Genomic DNA, 16,481 nt, shown 5'->3' with positions numbered 1-16,481 from the left:
TCATGATACAATCTTCCACTATGCCCCATGATTTTTTTACCCATATTTCTATTGATGCTCGTCTAGATTATCTCTTATTTTTCACCATTATAAAAAATACCTACGTGAGGGTTCTTGTACTTGGATCTTTTCATCCATCATACATATACCTTGCTTTTAAGATATCTATTTTATCAGTGTCCTCCTTTTATGTATAGTTATGAAAAACAAAAAAAATTTACATAGAATCTAAAAAACAAAATAAATGCACAAACAAAACAGAAACAGACTCATAGATACAGAGAACTGATGGTTGCCAGATGGGAGAGGTGTTGGAAGGCTGGGTAAAAAAGGTGAAGGGACCAAAAAGTACAAATTGACAGTTACAAAATAGTCATGGGGATGTAAAATACAGCACAGAGAATATAGTCAATAATATTGTAATAACTATGTATGGTGTCAGGTGGGTACTAGATTTTTGTGATCACTTAAGTTATGTAAATGTCTAACCACTATGCTGTATATCTGAAACTAATCAATATTAAATGTAAACTATAATTGAAAAATAAAATTAATTTTTAATTTTTAAATAAAATCTAAAAAAGAAATTTAAAGGAGAAATGTTCAGCTTATTCCTCATGCTAATGTTCACATATGCATCTATAACTAACAACCTTCTGAATTAACACTTCCCCAAAACTTGTTCTAAATTAAGAAAAACTTAGCTTGTTTTCATCAACTGTAGTTTTACCTGTAATGGCAGCAAAGCAACTCAGCACTTTATCCATTAATTTTCTGAGAGTTGTTATTTTCTAAAGGTTTCCATGACCAAACGGAGAGGATCTGCATTCACGGGAGAGAAACTATCCAATTTCCAAAATATAGCTCATTTTAGGGTTTCAGTAATGAGAGTTTTTCTAAGGGATCTTTAAATGTGGTTTAAAATGGTTGATTCTGGGATCCATAACTATGGAAATATACGCCATTCTATGTTCCTCTCGTGGCAGCTTCTGAACTGCTCTCCACCAAAAGTAGGCCATAGTGCTAGCAATCTTGTAGTTCGGGTTTTTTTTTTTTTCCACCAGACAGTGTGCTGCTTCTCCTCTCCTCCAGAATATGAGGCTCATCGTCTCCAAATTCTATTCAGCATCCGAGTTAAGTGCCCATGATCCAGAGCTCTTTCTAGTACCAACCTTCTAAATTGGCACCTCCTCCCAACCCCAAGCGGCCGGCAGTTCTCCTGTGCTTTCTCATGGCACCAGAATGAAGGATGCTAAGCAGAAGACCTGTTGCCTGACCCTCCCAGAACCAAAACATTCAGCTATATTCGCAAACCACACCTCCCAAAACCTCTTCAGACTCGACATGTCCATCATCAGCTTATTTCTCATTCCCCACAATTTCTTGACTTTGTCTCACCCTGTATTGGACACTTCTCCCATGTAAACACATCTAATCCTTCATACCCCTGTATGCTGGCCTCTTTCTACCTGAGACCTGTCTACCAACTTGTCTATCAGTTACTTCATCTATCAATTCAAGATTGACAACATCAGCAATTATCTGATTTAATTTATACAAAGAGCTTTGTATGTGCCTCCTAGGTGCCAGCCATCACAACAGGTCTAAGAAGAGGGTACAGTCCTGGTCTTAAAGGGGTACAGTCTATTGAGAAAGACTGATTAGTCAGCAGGCACCTACAATACCAGATGATGAGGGCTACAAGACACACCAGCCACAGACCAGATTTTCCAGAAGTGGCTTCAGCTGACTCCTGAAGCAGGGAATGAAGACAAAGGAGAAGTTGTGGGAATATTATGTTAAGCAGAGCAAGCAACACAAGCAGAAGCCCAAACACAAGAGAAAGCAGGTCAACTGCGAAACCTCTATGAGTGGCACACTGGTAAGAATTAAAAATGTGAAAGTCACGTAGTAGCTGTACACAGTGCACTTCAGGCCCTTTAAAAATGTAGAAACATAATCTGGTTAACCCATCCTCCCAAAATAGAATCATCTGAAACAAATACACACTAAGGGTCAGTGTTATCACCTGTGACCATAGAGACCTAAGGAAAACAAAGGGCAGGCTATTCACTCCATATCTACCTAGAACATTCAGGTCCTCCTGCCCATTTCCTACTGATCGAGTCACAGGGTGATGTGAAATCAGACCACGATTTTAAGATAAGGTCCTAGTGAGTCCAAAAGTGAGAAGGGATTCAAAATAGTACATTTCTTTCTATATTTATAATTAGATTTAAGCCTCAAAAGGCCTAACAGTCTAAGAACATTCGGCCAGGTGTCCTGACACATCTTTGGTCCTCTCTCATACTAGTTAAGAAAGTGGTATCAGTTCACAAAAGTGACATCACAAGAGCCACTAGTTAGCAAAGGTAGCAAGAGAGGTGTTGGAGGTCAGATTCAGTATAGAAATCAAGAGAGTGACTTTATAATGAATCTAATGGGGCTTCAAATGTAATGAGGGCCATTTCCTCAGGGCCCATGGTTATTGGGCCTTACATGGACCACCTGTGCAAGATTATAGACCCAAGATGGAAAGAGAACAAAACAGAAAAGGCAGGGAAAAGGAAAATGGAGTGGAAGAAGTACAAGAGGAAAGAAAGAAGGAATAAAAGAATTCAACTGATTCTCTTGGATCAGACAAAAAATAAATTGTAGCTCCTTTGGTTTTGACAGGACTGATTCACAATTGTCAAGCATAAACAGTTTTTGCTTATACTAGTACATGATAAATAATTCACTTACCAGAAAATTTCTAGTCATTAGAAAACAGCATATTTGAGTTAAGCCTAAACTATAACTAGTACAGATGCTGCCCTCCTGTGGACTATAGTGATATTGCTAATTATCCTGTAATAATTTTAAGTAAACTTTTGAAGATAATGCATTTGTGGACTCATCTGCACCTGTAATAGACCAGTGTATTAGGCAGAATTCTAAGGTGGCCCCCAAGATTCCTGACCCCGGTGGACACACTTTGTGTAATTCCTTCTTGGGTGCATTCCAGACACCTGCGTAAAATGGAGTCTCACTCTTGTGCTTATTAGATTACTAACCTGTTGTTGCCTTTCCAGCTGATCAAAAGGGAGGTTATACAGGTGGGCCAAATCTAATTAAGTCAGCCCTTAGAAACATCGAGGCACCTCCTTAAAGAGCTTTGAGGCATAAGGAAAAAGCCAAATGAAAAGTAGGACATTTAGGAACTGAGATGGGCCCCCAAACTGACAGCCGACAGAACAGGGTGCCAGTCCTACCACTGAAGTAAATTCAGTCAACAGTACGAATGATCGTGTAAGAATACCCCAAGTTTCAGAAAGCCAGGCCGGCCATGGGACATCTTGATTTCAGCCTTGAGAAACCCTGAGCAGAGAACTCAGACTTCTGACCTACACAAACAGTAAGATAATAAATTTGTGTTGTTCTAAGTCCCTAAGTTTACAGTAATTTGTTATGCAGCTATTGAAAACGAATACAGTTAATGTTCCACAATCTAATTTTCTATTTTACAATTAATTGTAAAGCAAAATGCAGCATAACTTCATCCTCTGGCTACAAAAATGTTCGGACGTTCCCCTGGGTTTGGTTTATGAACTTTCAGTGTTTATTCCAGGTTGCATATCACATATTGTAAGTTTTTGACAATTTTAAGTTCTTCATGATAATAGTCCAATTGTCTCAAATTGATAACTTATTAAAAGGTAAAAGGAACAGCGACATGCAAAATACAGAGATATTATCAAGTTCAGATTAACTGCCAGATCTAAAAGTTTAAAATATGTATCATAAGAAAAACGTTGACCCTAATCAGCAAATTTTGATTTCAGTTGAGTTTCATTATGAAAGGAAAAAAGTGCAAAATTTTAAAATATCTCATTTTTGTTTTATTATGCAATGAAAATAAAAATCCAAGAGGTATAATCTTTAAAATAGTTTTAAAACTGAAAGCTTACTCATTTAGAAATTAAGCAGACAACTAGAAACACAAAATGTGGATTTATTAAGTCCTTTGTATATTATCAAAAAGAAAACTAATAAGGCTATTGGAATTATTTCTTAGCCAACCTACAACTATTAATTAGAAAGCTTCGCACTATTTAAAAGTATATCATATGGTAAAGGAAAGAAGAACAGGTGGCAAAATAAAATTTTTCTGACAGGTGTACATATGTTTTATATGAATTCTCATACAAAATAAGCTGATATATAAAAAGCCATATCTCTATTTTATTTTTTTACCTTTTTTCCTCCCTCACCCAATTCTCCCACAACCTACCCTCTGCCAACCATCAGTCTGTTCTCTGTATCTATGAGCTTGGTTTGCTTTTGTTTTAGATCTACTGATAGAGCAATAGATATAATCGGAAATGGTACAGAAGTATTAAAAAATGTCCTAAGCTGTTAATAAGAATGCCATTTGGAATCACATTCCTTTAGCATCTAAAGGAATTCTGACTGCCACAGTATATTGAGAGCCAGTGAAATCTGTTAAGTTTATTAAGAGATTCACTGAATAGCCTTCCTCCCCTTTTTATTCAGAGATTACAACTAACCATAACCACTTACTGAATCACATTAAAGTTTTTTGATTGTCAAAAGGGACAGCAGAACATGTGAAATTGATACAGAATACACCTTTTTTCTTCATTGAAAAGCAAAATATTCGAGTAACAAAATAGACATATTTGGTAATGTTTTAAACACTTTTAATGAGTAAAATTTGAGATTACAAGAGAAAAATGTCTAAAAATGTCAAAAATGTCAAAAAAACTTTGTTATGTCAACCAAGACTTAACAAGTAATTATCTAAGTTACTATACTTCTCCATATTATTGCAACATATTCATGAGAATATTATTAAGACAAGTTGAGCAAAGTAAAATGAGTGTTATTTCTCACATCTCAGTCTCAAACTTTTAATCATTACTTTATAGAAGAGAAATCTGAAAATAAAGAATATTAAGATAAAAATTCATGTAACTTCAAAATCCGAAATCAATTATTGAATTAAATTTAATTTTCTCCAAAGAGAAATAAATCATTGTACCTTGTTTATTCATTTAAACAGAATAACCAGGTTATTCATTTACACTGCAAACTAAGTATATCATAATTATTATAACATAACAAATATATCCTCTTTTTAGATTAAGAATAAAGGGGAAGTTTTATTGATAAATTCAAAGACTATTACCGACTATACTTAAAAAATACAAAACATTATACTATTACTACCTGTTTAATAAGCGTGATATGAATGGATTTAAATGAATTTTTGATCAGTCAGTTCTTCCTATTAGGTCAAAGATTTCCTAATTTATTCTTATATTGGCAAATTTTAGGCTTTTTTTTATTGAGGTATAATTGATATATACCATTAAATCAGTTTCAGGTATACAACATAATAATTTCTTATTTGTACATATTGTGAAATAATCTCCACAATAAATCTAGTTAATATTCATCACCACACAGTTACAATTTTTTTTCTTGTGATGAGAACTTTTAAGCTCTACTCTCTTATGTCTATTTTGTTAACCAAATATTTTTACTTTTCAATGAATATTTTGTATTCAAATATGCAATACAGTATTAATAATAGTCACCATGCTGTACATTACATCCCATGACTTATTTATTTTATAACTAGAAGCTTGTACCTTTTGACCCTCTTCACCCATTTCACCCACTTCCCAATTCCCAGCCCCCACCTCTGGCAACCATTAATCTGAGCTCTGTACCTGTGAACTCAGTTTTTTGTTGTTATTATGTTTTTTGGAATTTTTTAGAGTCCACATATAAGAGAGATCATATATTTTTCATTCTGACTTATTTCACTTAGTGTAATGCCCTCAGGTTCCATCCATATTGTCACAAATGGCAAGATTTCATTCTTTTTTGTCGCTGAATAATATTCCATTATGTATACATATATACACACCACATTTTTCTTATCCATTCATCCATCAATGAACACTTTGGATGTTTCTAAATCCTGGCTATTGTAAATAGCTCTATAATGAACATAGGGGTGCATATATCTTTTTGAATGAACGAAATTTTCTTTGGATAAATGCACAGAAGTGGAATTGCTGGATCATATGGTAATTCTATTTCTAATTTCTTGAAGAATTTCCATACTGCTTTCCATAAGCGGTTGCACCAATTTACCATCCCATCAACAGGGTACAAGGTGTTCCCTTTTCTCCACGTCCTCACCAACCCTTGTTATTTCTTGTCTTTTTGATAATAGTGATTCTAACAGGTGTGATGTGATATCCCATTGTGATTTTTGTTTACCTTTCCCTGTAATTAGTGATATTGAGTCCCTTTTCATATACCTGTTGGCCATCTTTAGAAAAATGTCTGTTCAGATCCTCTGTCCGTTTTTTAATCAAATCATTTGGGTTTTTCATTTTGTTTTGCTATTGAATTGCATGAGTTCTTTAAATATTTTGACTATTAATTCCTTTTCAGATATATGATTTGCAGATTTTTTTTCTCTTTCGGTATAAATTGCCTTTTCATTTTGTTGATGATTTAGGTGCAGAAATTTTTTAGTTTGACGTTGTCCCACTAGTTTGTTTTTGCTATTATTACCTTTGCTTTTGGTGTCAAATCCAAAAATGATTGCCAAGACTGATGTCAAGTAGCTCACCATCTAAGTTTTCTTCTAGGAGTTTTACAATTTCACTTCTACATTCAAGTCTTTAGTCTATTGTGAGTTAATTTTTTCTGTAAGATAGTGGTTCAGTTTCATTCCTTTGTATGTGGCTGCCCAATTTTCTCAATACAGTTTAAGAGATGGTTTTTGTCCCATTGTATATTCTTGGCTCCTTTGTTGTAAGTTCATTGAATATCACACATGGGTTTATTTCTGGGCTCTTTATTCTGTTTCATTGATCTGTGTGCCTATTTTTATGCCAATACCATACAGTTTGATTACTATAGCTTTGTAATATAGTTTAAATTAGAGAACGTGATGTCTCTTGCTTTGTTTTCAAGATTGCTTTGACTATTTTGGGGCTTCTGTGGTTGGTTCCATACAAATTTTAGAATTGTTTATTCTATTACTGAGAAAAATGCTATGAAATATTTATAGAGAGTGCATTGAATCTGTAGATTGCTTTAGGTACCATGGACATTTTAACAATATTAATTCTTCCAATCAATGAGCCTGGAATATCTTTTCATTTCTTTGTGTCTTCTGTTTCTTTCACTAATGTTTTATTAGCATATCAGTGTACAAGTCTTCCACCTACTTGGTTAAATTTATTCTTAGGTTTTTTTGTTGTTGTTGTTGTTGTTTTTTCAGTGCAATTGTAAATGGGATTGTTTTCTTCCTTTCTCTTTCTGATAGTTTATTATTAGTATATAAAACTACAACAAATTTTTGATAGTTAATTATTAGCATATAAAAATGCAACAAAATTTTGTATATTGATTTTGTATCCTACAACTTTACTGAATTCATTTATTTTAGCAGTTTTTGAAGGAGTCTTTAAGAATTTCTATATATAACATGATGTCATCTGCAAGTAGTGACGGTTTTAATTCCCAATTTCTATGCTAAGATTTCTAATATTATGTTAAATAAAAATGATAAGAATGGGCATCATGTCTTGCTTCTGATCTTACAGAAAAACATTTCAGCTTTTCACCATTGAGTATGGTTAGCTGTGGGCTTGTCATATATACAACCTTTATTATATTAAAGTATAGTCCCTCAAAACCCACTTTATTGAGAGTTTTTATCATAAATGGATGTTGAATTTTGTCAAATGCTTTTTCTACATCTATCAAGATGATCATATGATTTTTATCCTTTATTAATGTGGTATATCAAATTGATTTGCCAATATTGAACTATTCTTGAATCCCTGGAATAAATCTCACTTTATGTATGATCCTTTTAATGTACTGTCGAATTTGGTTTGCTAATATTTTTGTTGAGAATTTTGGCATCTATGTTCACCAGGGATGTTGTTCTGTAATTTTCGTGGAGTGTTCTTGTTTGGCATTGGTATCCAGATAATGCTGGATTCATAAAATGTGTTTGGGAGTGTTTCCTCCTTTTCTATTTTTTGAAAGAGTTTGAGAAGGATTGGCATTAATTTTTCTTTAAATGTTCGGTAGAAATCAGTGAAGCCTTCTGCTTTGGACTTTTGTTTGTGGGGAGGTTTTTGATTATTGATTCAATTTCCTTACTAGTAATTGGTCTGTTCAGGTTTTCTATTTCTTTATAATTCAGTTTGATAGGTTATATTTTTCTAGTAATTTCTTCTGTTTGTCTCTTATGATTCTTTGTATTTCTATGGTACCAGTTGAAATGTCTCCTGTTTCATTTTTGAGTCCTTTCTCTTTTTTTCTTGGTGTGTCTATAGGTTTGTCAATTTTATTTATCTTTTCAAAGAGGCAGCTATTTCATTGACCTTTTCTATTGTCTTCTTAGTCTTAATTTCATTTATTTTTGTTCTGATCTTTGTTTTTTTCCTTCTTTCTACTAACTTTAGGCTTTATTCTTCTAGTTCTTTGAGATATAAAGTTTGTTTTTTTTATTCGAAATGTTTCTTATTTCTTGATGTTAGTATTTATTGCTGTGAACTTCCCTCTTCAAACTGGTTTTGCTGTATCTCGTGTTTTGATATGTTGCATTTTCATTTCATTTGTCTCAAAGTATTTTTTTACTTCTCTCTTGATTTCTTCTTTGACCCATCATAGCATGTTGTTTAATCTCTATATATTTGTGAATTTTTCAGTTTTCTTTGTGTAATTGATTTCTAGTTTTATACCTTAGTGGTCAGAAAAGATGCTTGATATGATTTCAATTTCATTAAGATTTGTTTTGTTGCCTCACGTATAATCTATACTGGAAAATTTTCCATATGCATTTAAGAATGTATATTCTATGCATTTAGGATGAAATTTTCTATATATAGCTGTTAAGTCCATCTGGTCTTATGTGTCTTTTTTTTTTTTTTACGCAATATTTAGCATTTTTATTACAGTTGATGTTTCCAAAGCACTTCGTAGTAATTTTTTTTTAATTTTTACTTTTTAATTAGAGTTGACATTCAATATTATTAGTTTCAGGTATACAGCATAGTGGTCAGACATTCATATAATCTGCAAAGTGACCCCCCAATTAGTCTAGGACCCACCTGGCACTATACATAGTTATTACAATATTATTGACTATATTCCCTATGCTGTACTTCCATATCCCTTTGACTATTGTGTAACTGCCAATTTGTACTTCTTACTCCCTTTACCTTTTCACCCAGCCCCGCAACTCCCCTCCCATTTGGCAATCACCTGTTTGTTCTCTGTATCTGTGAGTCTATTTTCATTTTGTTTATTTGTTTATTTTGTTCCTTAGATTCCACATATAAGTGAAATAAGGTATTTATCTTTCTTTGCCTGACTTATTTCACCCAGCATAATACCATCTAGATCCCTCCATATTATTGTAAGTGGTAAGATTTCATTTTTTATGGCTGAGTAATATTCCATTGTATATATGTACCACCTCTTCTTTTTCCAATTGTCTATTGATGGGCACTTAAGTTGCTTTCCTATCTTGGCTATTGTAAATAATGCTGCAATGAACACAGGGGTGTATATTATCTTTTCGAATTAGTGTTTTGAATTTCTTCAGATAAATACTGAGAAGTGGAATTGCAGGATCATAAGGTAGTTCTATTTTTAATTTTTTGAGGAACATCAATACTGTTTTCCATAATGGCTACACCAATTTACAATCTCACTAACAGTGCATGAGTTTCCCCTTTATCCACATCCTTGCCAACACTTTTTGATTTATTTATGATAGCCATCAGGACAGGTGTGAGGTGATCTCATTATGGTTTTAATTTGCATTTCTCTGATTCTTAATGACATTGAGCATCTTTTCATGTTTATCGGCCACCTGTATGTCCTCTTTGGAGAAATGCCTGTTCAGGTCCTCTGCTCATTTTTTAATTGGATTGTATTTTTGTGCGTGCGTTGAGTCACATGAGTTCTTTATAAATTTTGGATGTTAACCACTTATCAGATATATCAGTGGCAAATATCTTCTCCCATTCAGATTATCTTTTCATTTTGTTGATGGTTTCCTTTGCTTTGCAAAAACTTTTTAGTTTGATGTTGTCTCATTTGTTTATTTTTTATTTTCTCTTGCCGAAGGAGATATATATATATATATATTACTAAGTGCAATGTCAAAGTTTACTGCCTGTTTTCTTCTAGGAGTTTTATGATTTCAGGTCTTACATTTAAGTCTTTAATCTATTTTGAGCCTACTCTTATATATAGTGTAATAAAGTGGTCCAGTTTCTTTTTTTTTTTTTGCATGTATCTGTCCAGTTTTCCCAACACCATTTATTGAATAGACTGTCTTTAACCCATTGTATAGTTTTGCCTCCTTTGTCATAAATGACCATATCAGTGTGCTCTCTATTCTATTCTATTCTATTCTATTCTATTCTATTCTTCATCTATGTGTCTCTTTCTATGCCAGTACCATGCTCTTTGATTACTATAGCCTTGTCATACAGTTTGATATCAGGTAATGTGATACCTCCAACTTTGTTCTTCTTTCTCAAGATTGCTGTGGCTATTCAGGGTCTTTTGTGGTTTCATATAAATTTTAGGATTATTTGTTCTAGTTCTATGCAAAACGCCATTGCTATTTTGATAGTGATTGCATCGAATCTGATTTGGGAAGTATGAACATTTTAATGATGTTAGTTCTTCCTTTCCATGAGCACAATATATGTTTCCATTTCTTTGTATCTTCTTCGCTTTCATTCTTTAAAGACCTATAATTTTCTGAGTACAGATCTTTTACCTACTTGGTTAAATTTATTTCTAGGTATTTTATTGTTTTTTTGATGCAACTGTAAATTGGATTGTTAATTTCTCTTTCTGATAGTTAATTATTAGTGTATAAAAGTGTAATCAATTTCTGAATATTAATTTTATATCCTGCTACTTTACTGAATTCGTTTATCAGTTCTAAGAGTTCTATGGTAGAATCTTTAGTGTTCTCTATAATACTGTATCATTTGCAAATGATAATTTTACTTCTTTTTAATTTAGATACATTTTATTTCTTGTCATTGCTGTGGCTAGGACTTCCAATACTGTATTGAATAAAAGTGATGAAACTGGACATTTTTGTCTTGTTCCTGATCTTAAGGAAAATACTTTTAGCTTCTCATTGAGTATAATGTTAGTTGTGAGATGGTCATATATGGCCTTTATTATTGAGGTATGTTTCCTCAGTTCCCACTTTGCTGAGAGTTTTTATCATAAACAGATGCTAGATTTAGTCAAATGCTTTTTCTGCATCTATTATGATCATATGATATTTATTTTTCAGTTTGTTAATGTATATCATATCAATTGATTTGCAGATATTGGACTAAACTTGCATCCAAGGAATAAATCCAACTTGATCATGGTAATATGATATTTTAAATGTATAGCAGAATTTGGTTTGCTAATATTTTGTTGATGATTTTTGCATCTGTTCATCAAGGACATCAGCCTATAAATGATCATATGATATTTATTTTTCAGTTTGTTAATGTATATCATATCAATTGATTTGCAGATATTGGACTAAACTTGCATCCAAGGAATAAATCCAACTTGATCATGGTAATATGATATTTTAAATGTATAGCAGAATTTGGTTTGCTAATATTTTGTTGATAATTTTTGCATCTGTTCATCAAGGACATCAGCGTATAATTTTCTTTTTTATAATGTCATTGTCTGGTTTTGGAATCGGGGTTACCATGGCCTTGTAAAATGAGCTCAGTAGCTTTTTCTCCTCTTGAATATTTTGGAATAGTTTGAGAAGAATCGGTGTTAATTCTTTGAATGTTTCGTAAAATTCATCTGTGAAGGTCCAGGACTTTTTTTTGGAGTTTTTTAAATTACTCATTTGATTTCATTTGTAGTAATCAGTTGGTTCAGATTTTGTTTCTTCTTGACTCAGTCTTGGAAGATTGTATGTTTCTAGGAATGTGTCCATTTATTCTAGATTGTCCAATTTGTTGGCATATAATTAATTGCTCATAGAATTTTCTTATAACCTTTGTATTTCCATGGAGTCAGTTGTTACTTCTCTTTCATTTCTGATTTTATTTATTTGGGTTCTCTTTTTCTTGATGAGTGAGTCTGATTAAAAGTTTGTCAATTTTGTTTATCTTTGCAAAGAACCAGCTCTTGGTTTCATTAATCTTTTGTATTTTTTTTTTTTTTAGAATCTATTTCATTTATTTCTGCTCTGATTATTATTTCCTTCCTTCTACTCACATTGGGCTTTGTTTGCTGTTCTTTTTAGTTCCTTTAGTTGTAAGGTTACATGGTTTATTTGAGATTTTTTTTCATTGTTTCTTGAGGTTGGCCTGTATTGCTATGAATTTCCCTCTTAGGACTGTTTTTGCCATGTCCCATAGATTTTTGTGTCATTGTGTGTTCATTTTCATTTGTCTCAAGGTACCTTTTTGATCTTTCTTGACCTCATTTATTAGCCCATTCATTGTTTAGTAGCATGTTATTTAGCCTCCATGTGTTTGTATTTTTCAGTTTTTCTCTTGTAATTGATGTCTAGTTTTATAACATTGTGGTCGGAGAAGATGCTTGATATGATTTCAATCTTCAATTTCTTGAGACTTGTTTTGTAGCCTAACATGTGGTCGGTCTATCTTAAAAAATGTACCATGATTTCTGCATGTTGATTTTGTATCCTGCAACATTACTGAAATCATTAGTTCTGATAGTTTTTTGGTTGAGTCTTTGAGATTTTGTAAGATAAGATCATGTCATCGGCAAATAGTGACAATATTATTTCTTTTGCAGTTTTGAGGCCTTTTATTTGTCTTGCCTAATTGCTCTCACTAGGATTTATGGTACTATGTTAAATAGCAGTAGTAGTGAAAGCAGGCATCTTCTCTTGTTCCTGACTTTAAAGGAAAAGCTTTCAATTTGCTTCCATTGAGTATAATGTTAGCTGTTGGGTGTTGTTGTTGTTGTTTTTGTATATGGCCTTTATCATGTGAGATATGTTCCTTCCATACTCCATCTATTAGGTTTTTTATCATGAAGAGATGTTGGGTTTTGTTGTTGTTGCCGTTTTTGTATATGGCCTTTATCATGTGACATACGTTCCTTCTATACCCCACTAGGTTTTTTATCATGAAGAGATGTTGTATTTTGTCCATTTTTTTTCCATGTTGATTGAGAACTAAGGCCCTCCTTCCAGGTGCTGGGATGTGGCAGGTGCTGCTTTGGAGGGGCTGGGAGCTGGGGGTAGGGTGCCACATTGAAGTGGCTTAGGGGTGTGCTGGCCAGAAGGGGCATGTTGGGCTGGGAAGATTCTCAGAGGAAGGCTGGGGGTGGGGCAAACTGTTAGTAAGTTAATGTTGAGTGCCAGAACTGTCATCCACTAGTATGGGACTACTGGGTGGAAGAAAGCAAAGTAAACCAAATATAGAGAACATGGTGCTCACCAGTGCCTCCATTCCCAAAGAAAGCTCCAACAGATCCCAGCCCCTCCAGCACATGTCCCCAAATCAGTCAGTTTATCTGCTTCACATATGACCCAGACACTTTTCAAACTGTTGCCTCTGTGTTGGGACTCAGAGTGAGTGAGTTTGAGCATGGGCCCTTTAAGAACAGAGACTTGGTTTCCCAAAGCCCCATGACTCTGACAGATGTTAAGCCTTACTAGTCCTCAAAAACAGATGTTATGTAGGCTCCTTTTCCCGATGCTGGTCCCTAGGGTCAGAAAGCCTGATGTGGGTCTCAGATCCTTCACTCTTAAGAGAGAAAATTGCCTTAGCTGTAATATCCCTCCCATGGAATGCTGCACTGAGAGTGTGGGTCCTAACCAGATCATTATCTTTGACCCTCCTGCCCTTCTCAATGTGGCTTTTTCTTTATATCTTCAGTTGTAGAGAATCAGTTCTGCTAGTCCTCAGGTTATCTTCAGAGATAGTTGCTCTAGAGGTAGTTGTAGTTCTAGTGTGTTATGGAAAGAGATGAGCCCAGAATCTTCCTACTTAGTCAGAATCCACATCCCTAACTCATTTTGTGAGTCTAACACTATCTTAATTCCAACACTTAATAGGGACAGTTTAAGAAAAAAGTCGTAGACCCATTTTTCCAAAATTGGACCAAAAAACTTGTGAAATATTAATAAATCAAATCCATCTATCTTTAAAAAAAAACTTCATGACCAAGTTGGATTTATCTCAATAATTCAAGATTGATTCAACATTAGAGAAACCTATCATTGAGTCAGCATATTAACAGGTTAAATGAGATAATCATTTTAATAGATGCAGAAAAGTTTGTTAAAATTCCCATTTTTACAATAAAAAATACTCTTACAAACTTAAAACTTAATGGCAAAAATATAGAAATCTCTTTTTAAATTAATAAAGATATCTATTATCATCATTTATATTTAATAGTTCATTGAAGACAATAGGCAAGAAAAATAGAGTAGATATAATAGGAAAGGAAGATATGAAATTAACATTCATACATTTGACTGTATGTAAAAACTAAAGACAAATTAGTATAACTAACAAATTTAAGGCTTTCGAATAAAACATTTCAAACCAACCATTGGAAATGAAATTTTAAAAAATATAATTTACGATAGTGTAAAAAATAAAATATCTAGAAATTAATCTGGCAAAATGTGTGCAAGTCTTCTATGAAGAACCTGCATAATTTTACTGAGATTAAATAGAAGAGGTGCACAATATTCATGGATTCTAAGACTCAGCAGGACATTTTTCTGGAAGTTGACCAGCTTATTCAAGCCAAAGGGACAAGAACAGCCAAGACACTCTTGAGGGAAAACAAGATAGCAGAGCTGCCCTGCTATTTAGCAAAACTTAATTATAAGGCTATAGTGATTAAAACAATAAATTCTCATGCAAAAATAGTTCTGAAATAGGCATACAGACACACATAAAGACAACTGCTTTATGACAAAGAGAAATAGGGTAAAGATGAAGTTTTCAATAAGTGTTACTAGGATAATTAGATATTCACATGGACAATATAAGATACAATTGTAAAAGTATCTCATTCTTTATACAAAAATCAAATCCAGATGGATTATAAACCTATAGGTGAAAAGCAAAATAAAACTTTGAGAACACAATATAAGTGTATACATATATGTATATATAGGTGTATACGTGTGTGTATTCATGATCCAGGCTAGAGAAATATTCTTTAAACAAGATATAAAATGAGTAACCTTAAAAATGATAGAATTACTAATTTTAATACGGTATAATTTATCAAAACATCCCATATACACAGATGTCAAATTATAGTCTTGTACACCTGAAAATTGTTATTAACCAATGCTCTGATAAATTTAATTGAAAAACCCATAAAGAGAATTAAAAGGCAACCTACATAGTATGAAAGTATATTTATAACAAATATAACTGACAAAAGCCTTATAGCAGACTATAGAAAGAACCACTACATATTAGTAAGAAAACCTCAACAAGAGAACAGGCAAAGGATCTGAACAGGAACCCATAAAAGAGAATATGCAAATGTTCAATAAACAAAGGAAAAGGTATTCAATCTCACTAGCAACCAAGGAAATGCAAATTAAAACCACAAGACAGTTTCACATACCAATAGGTATGTAGCAACAGGCATTCTCACACACTGCTCACAGACATGTACAATGTGGAAATCATGTTAGCATTATCTAACAAAGTTGATGGCAGTGTTTTGCAGTTAGCTTCTAAGATGGCCCCAATGACCCTTGTTTCCTGGCATTAACATTCTTGTGTGACACCCCACCTTTTGAGAGCCGAACCTAACGAGTTGCTTCCAATGAATAGAATATGGCAAAAGGGATGGGATATCGCTTCCAAGATTAGGTCATAGAAGACTGTGATTTCCATCTTTCTGGCACTCACTCTCTCGGTCTTCTCATTTGCTCATTCTGATGAAGCAAGTCACTGTTCTAAGTGTCCAAGAAGAGGTCCATGTGGCAAGAAATTGAGGATCACTGCTGGTTTACAGCACACAAGGAAATGAATCCTGCCCACAACCACGTGAGTGAGCTTAGCTTAGAAACATTCTTCCCCGGCTGGATTGCGAGATGACTGTAGTCATCTGAGCCAGGGACAGCTAGGCTGTGGCCAGAATCCAGACCCATAGAAACTGAGATAATATTGTTTTCAGCCATTGATTATTGTGGTAAATTGTCATGCAGCAATAGTTAACTAATACAAATGGAAACTATACTAAGCTGCTCAGGATCTCTTTTCTGAGTCACTTTGTTACCCAGTACGAGAATCTAACATAAGATGGAAGGCATAGGTGTCTCAAGTCTCAGTCTTCAAATCTTCTTTTATCGAAACTCACTTTGGTGATTTCAGCCAGAGTCATGGCTTTCAAACATACTCCACCACAGCCCTGCC

Source organism: Pteropus alecto, unplaced genomic scaffold (assembly GCF_000325575.1).
Source record: "Pteropus alecto unplaced genomic scaffold, ASM32557v1 scaffold72, whole genome shotgun sequence".
NCBI classification, from domain to species: Eukaryota; Metazoa; Chordata; class Mammalia; order Chiroptera; family Pteropodidae; genus Pteropus; species Pteropus alecto.
Note: the sequence above shows the minus strand (reverse complement) of the source record.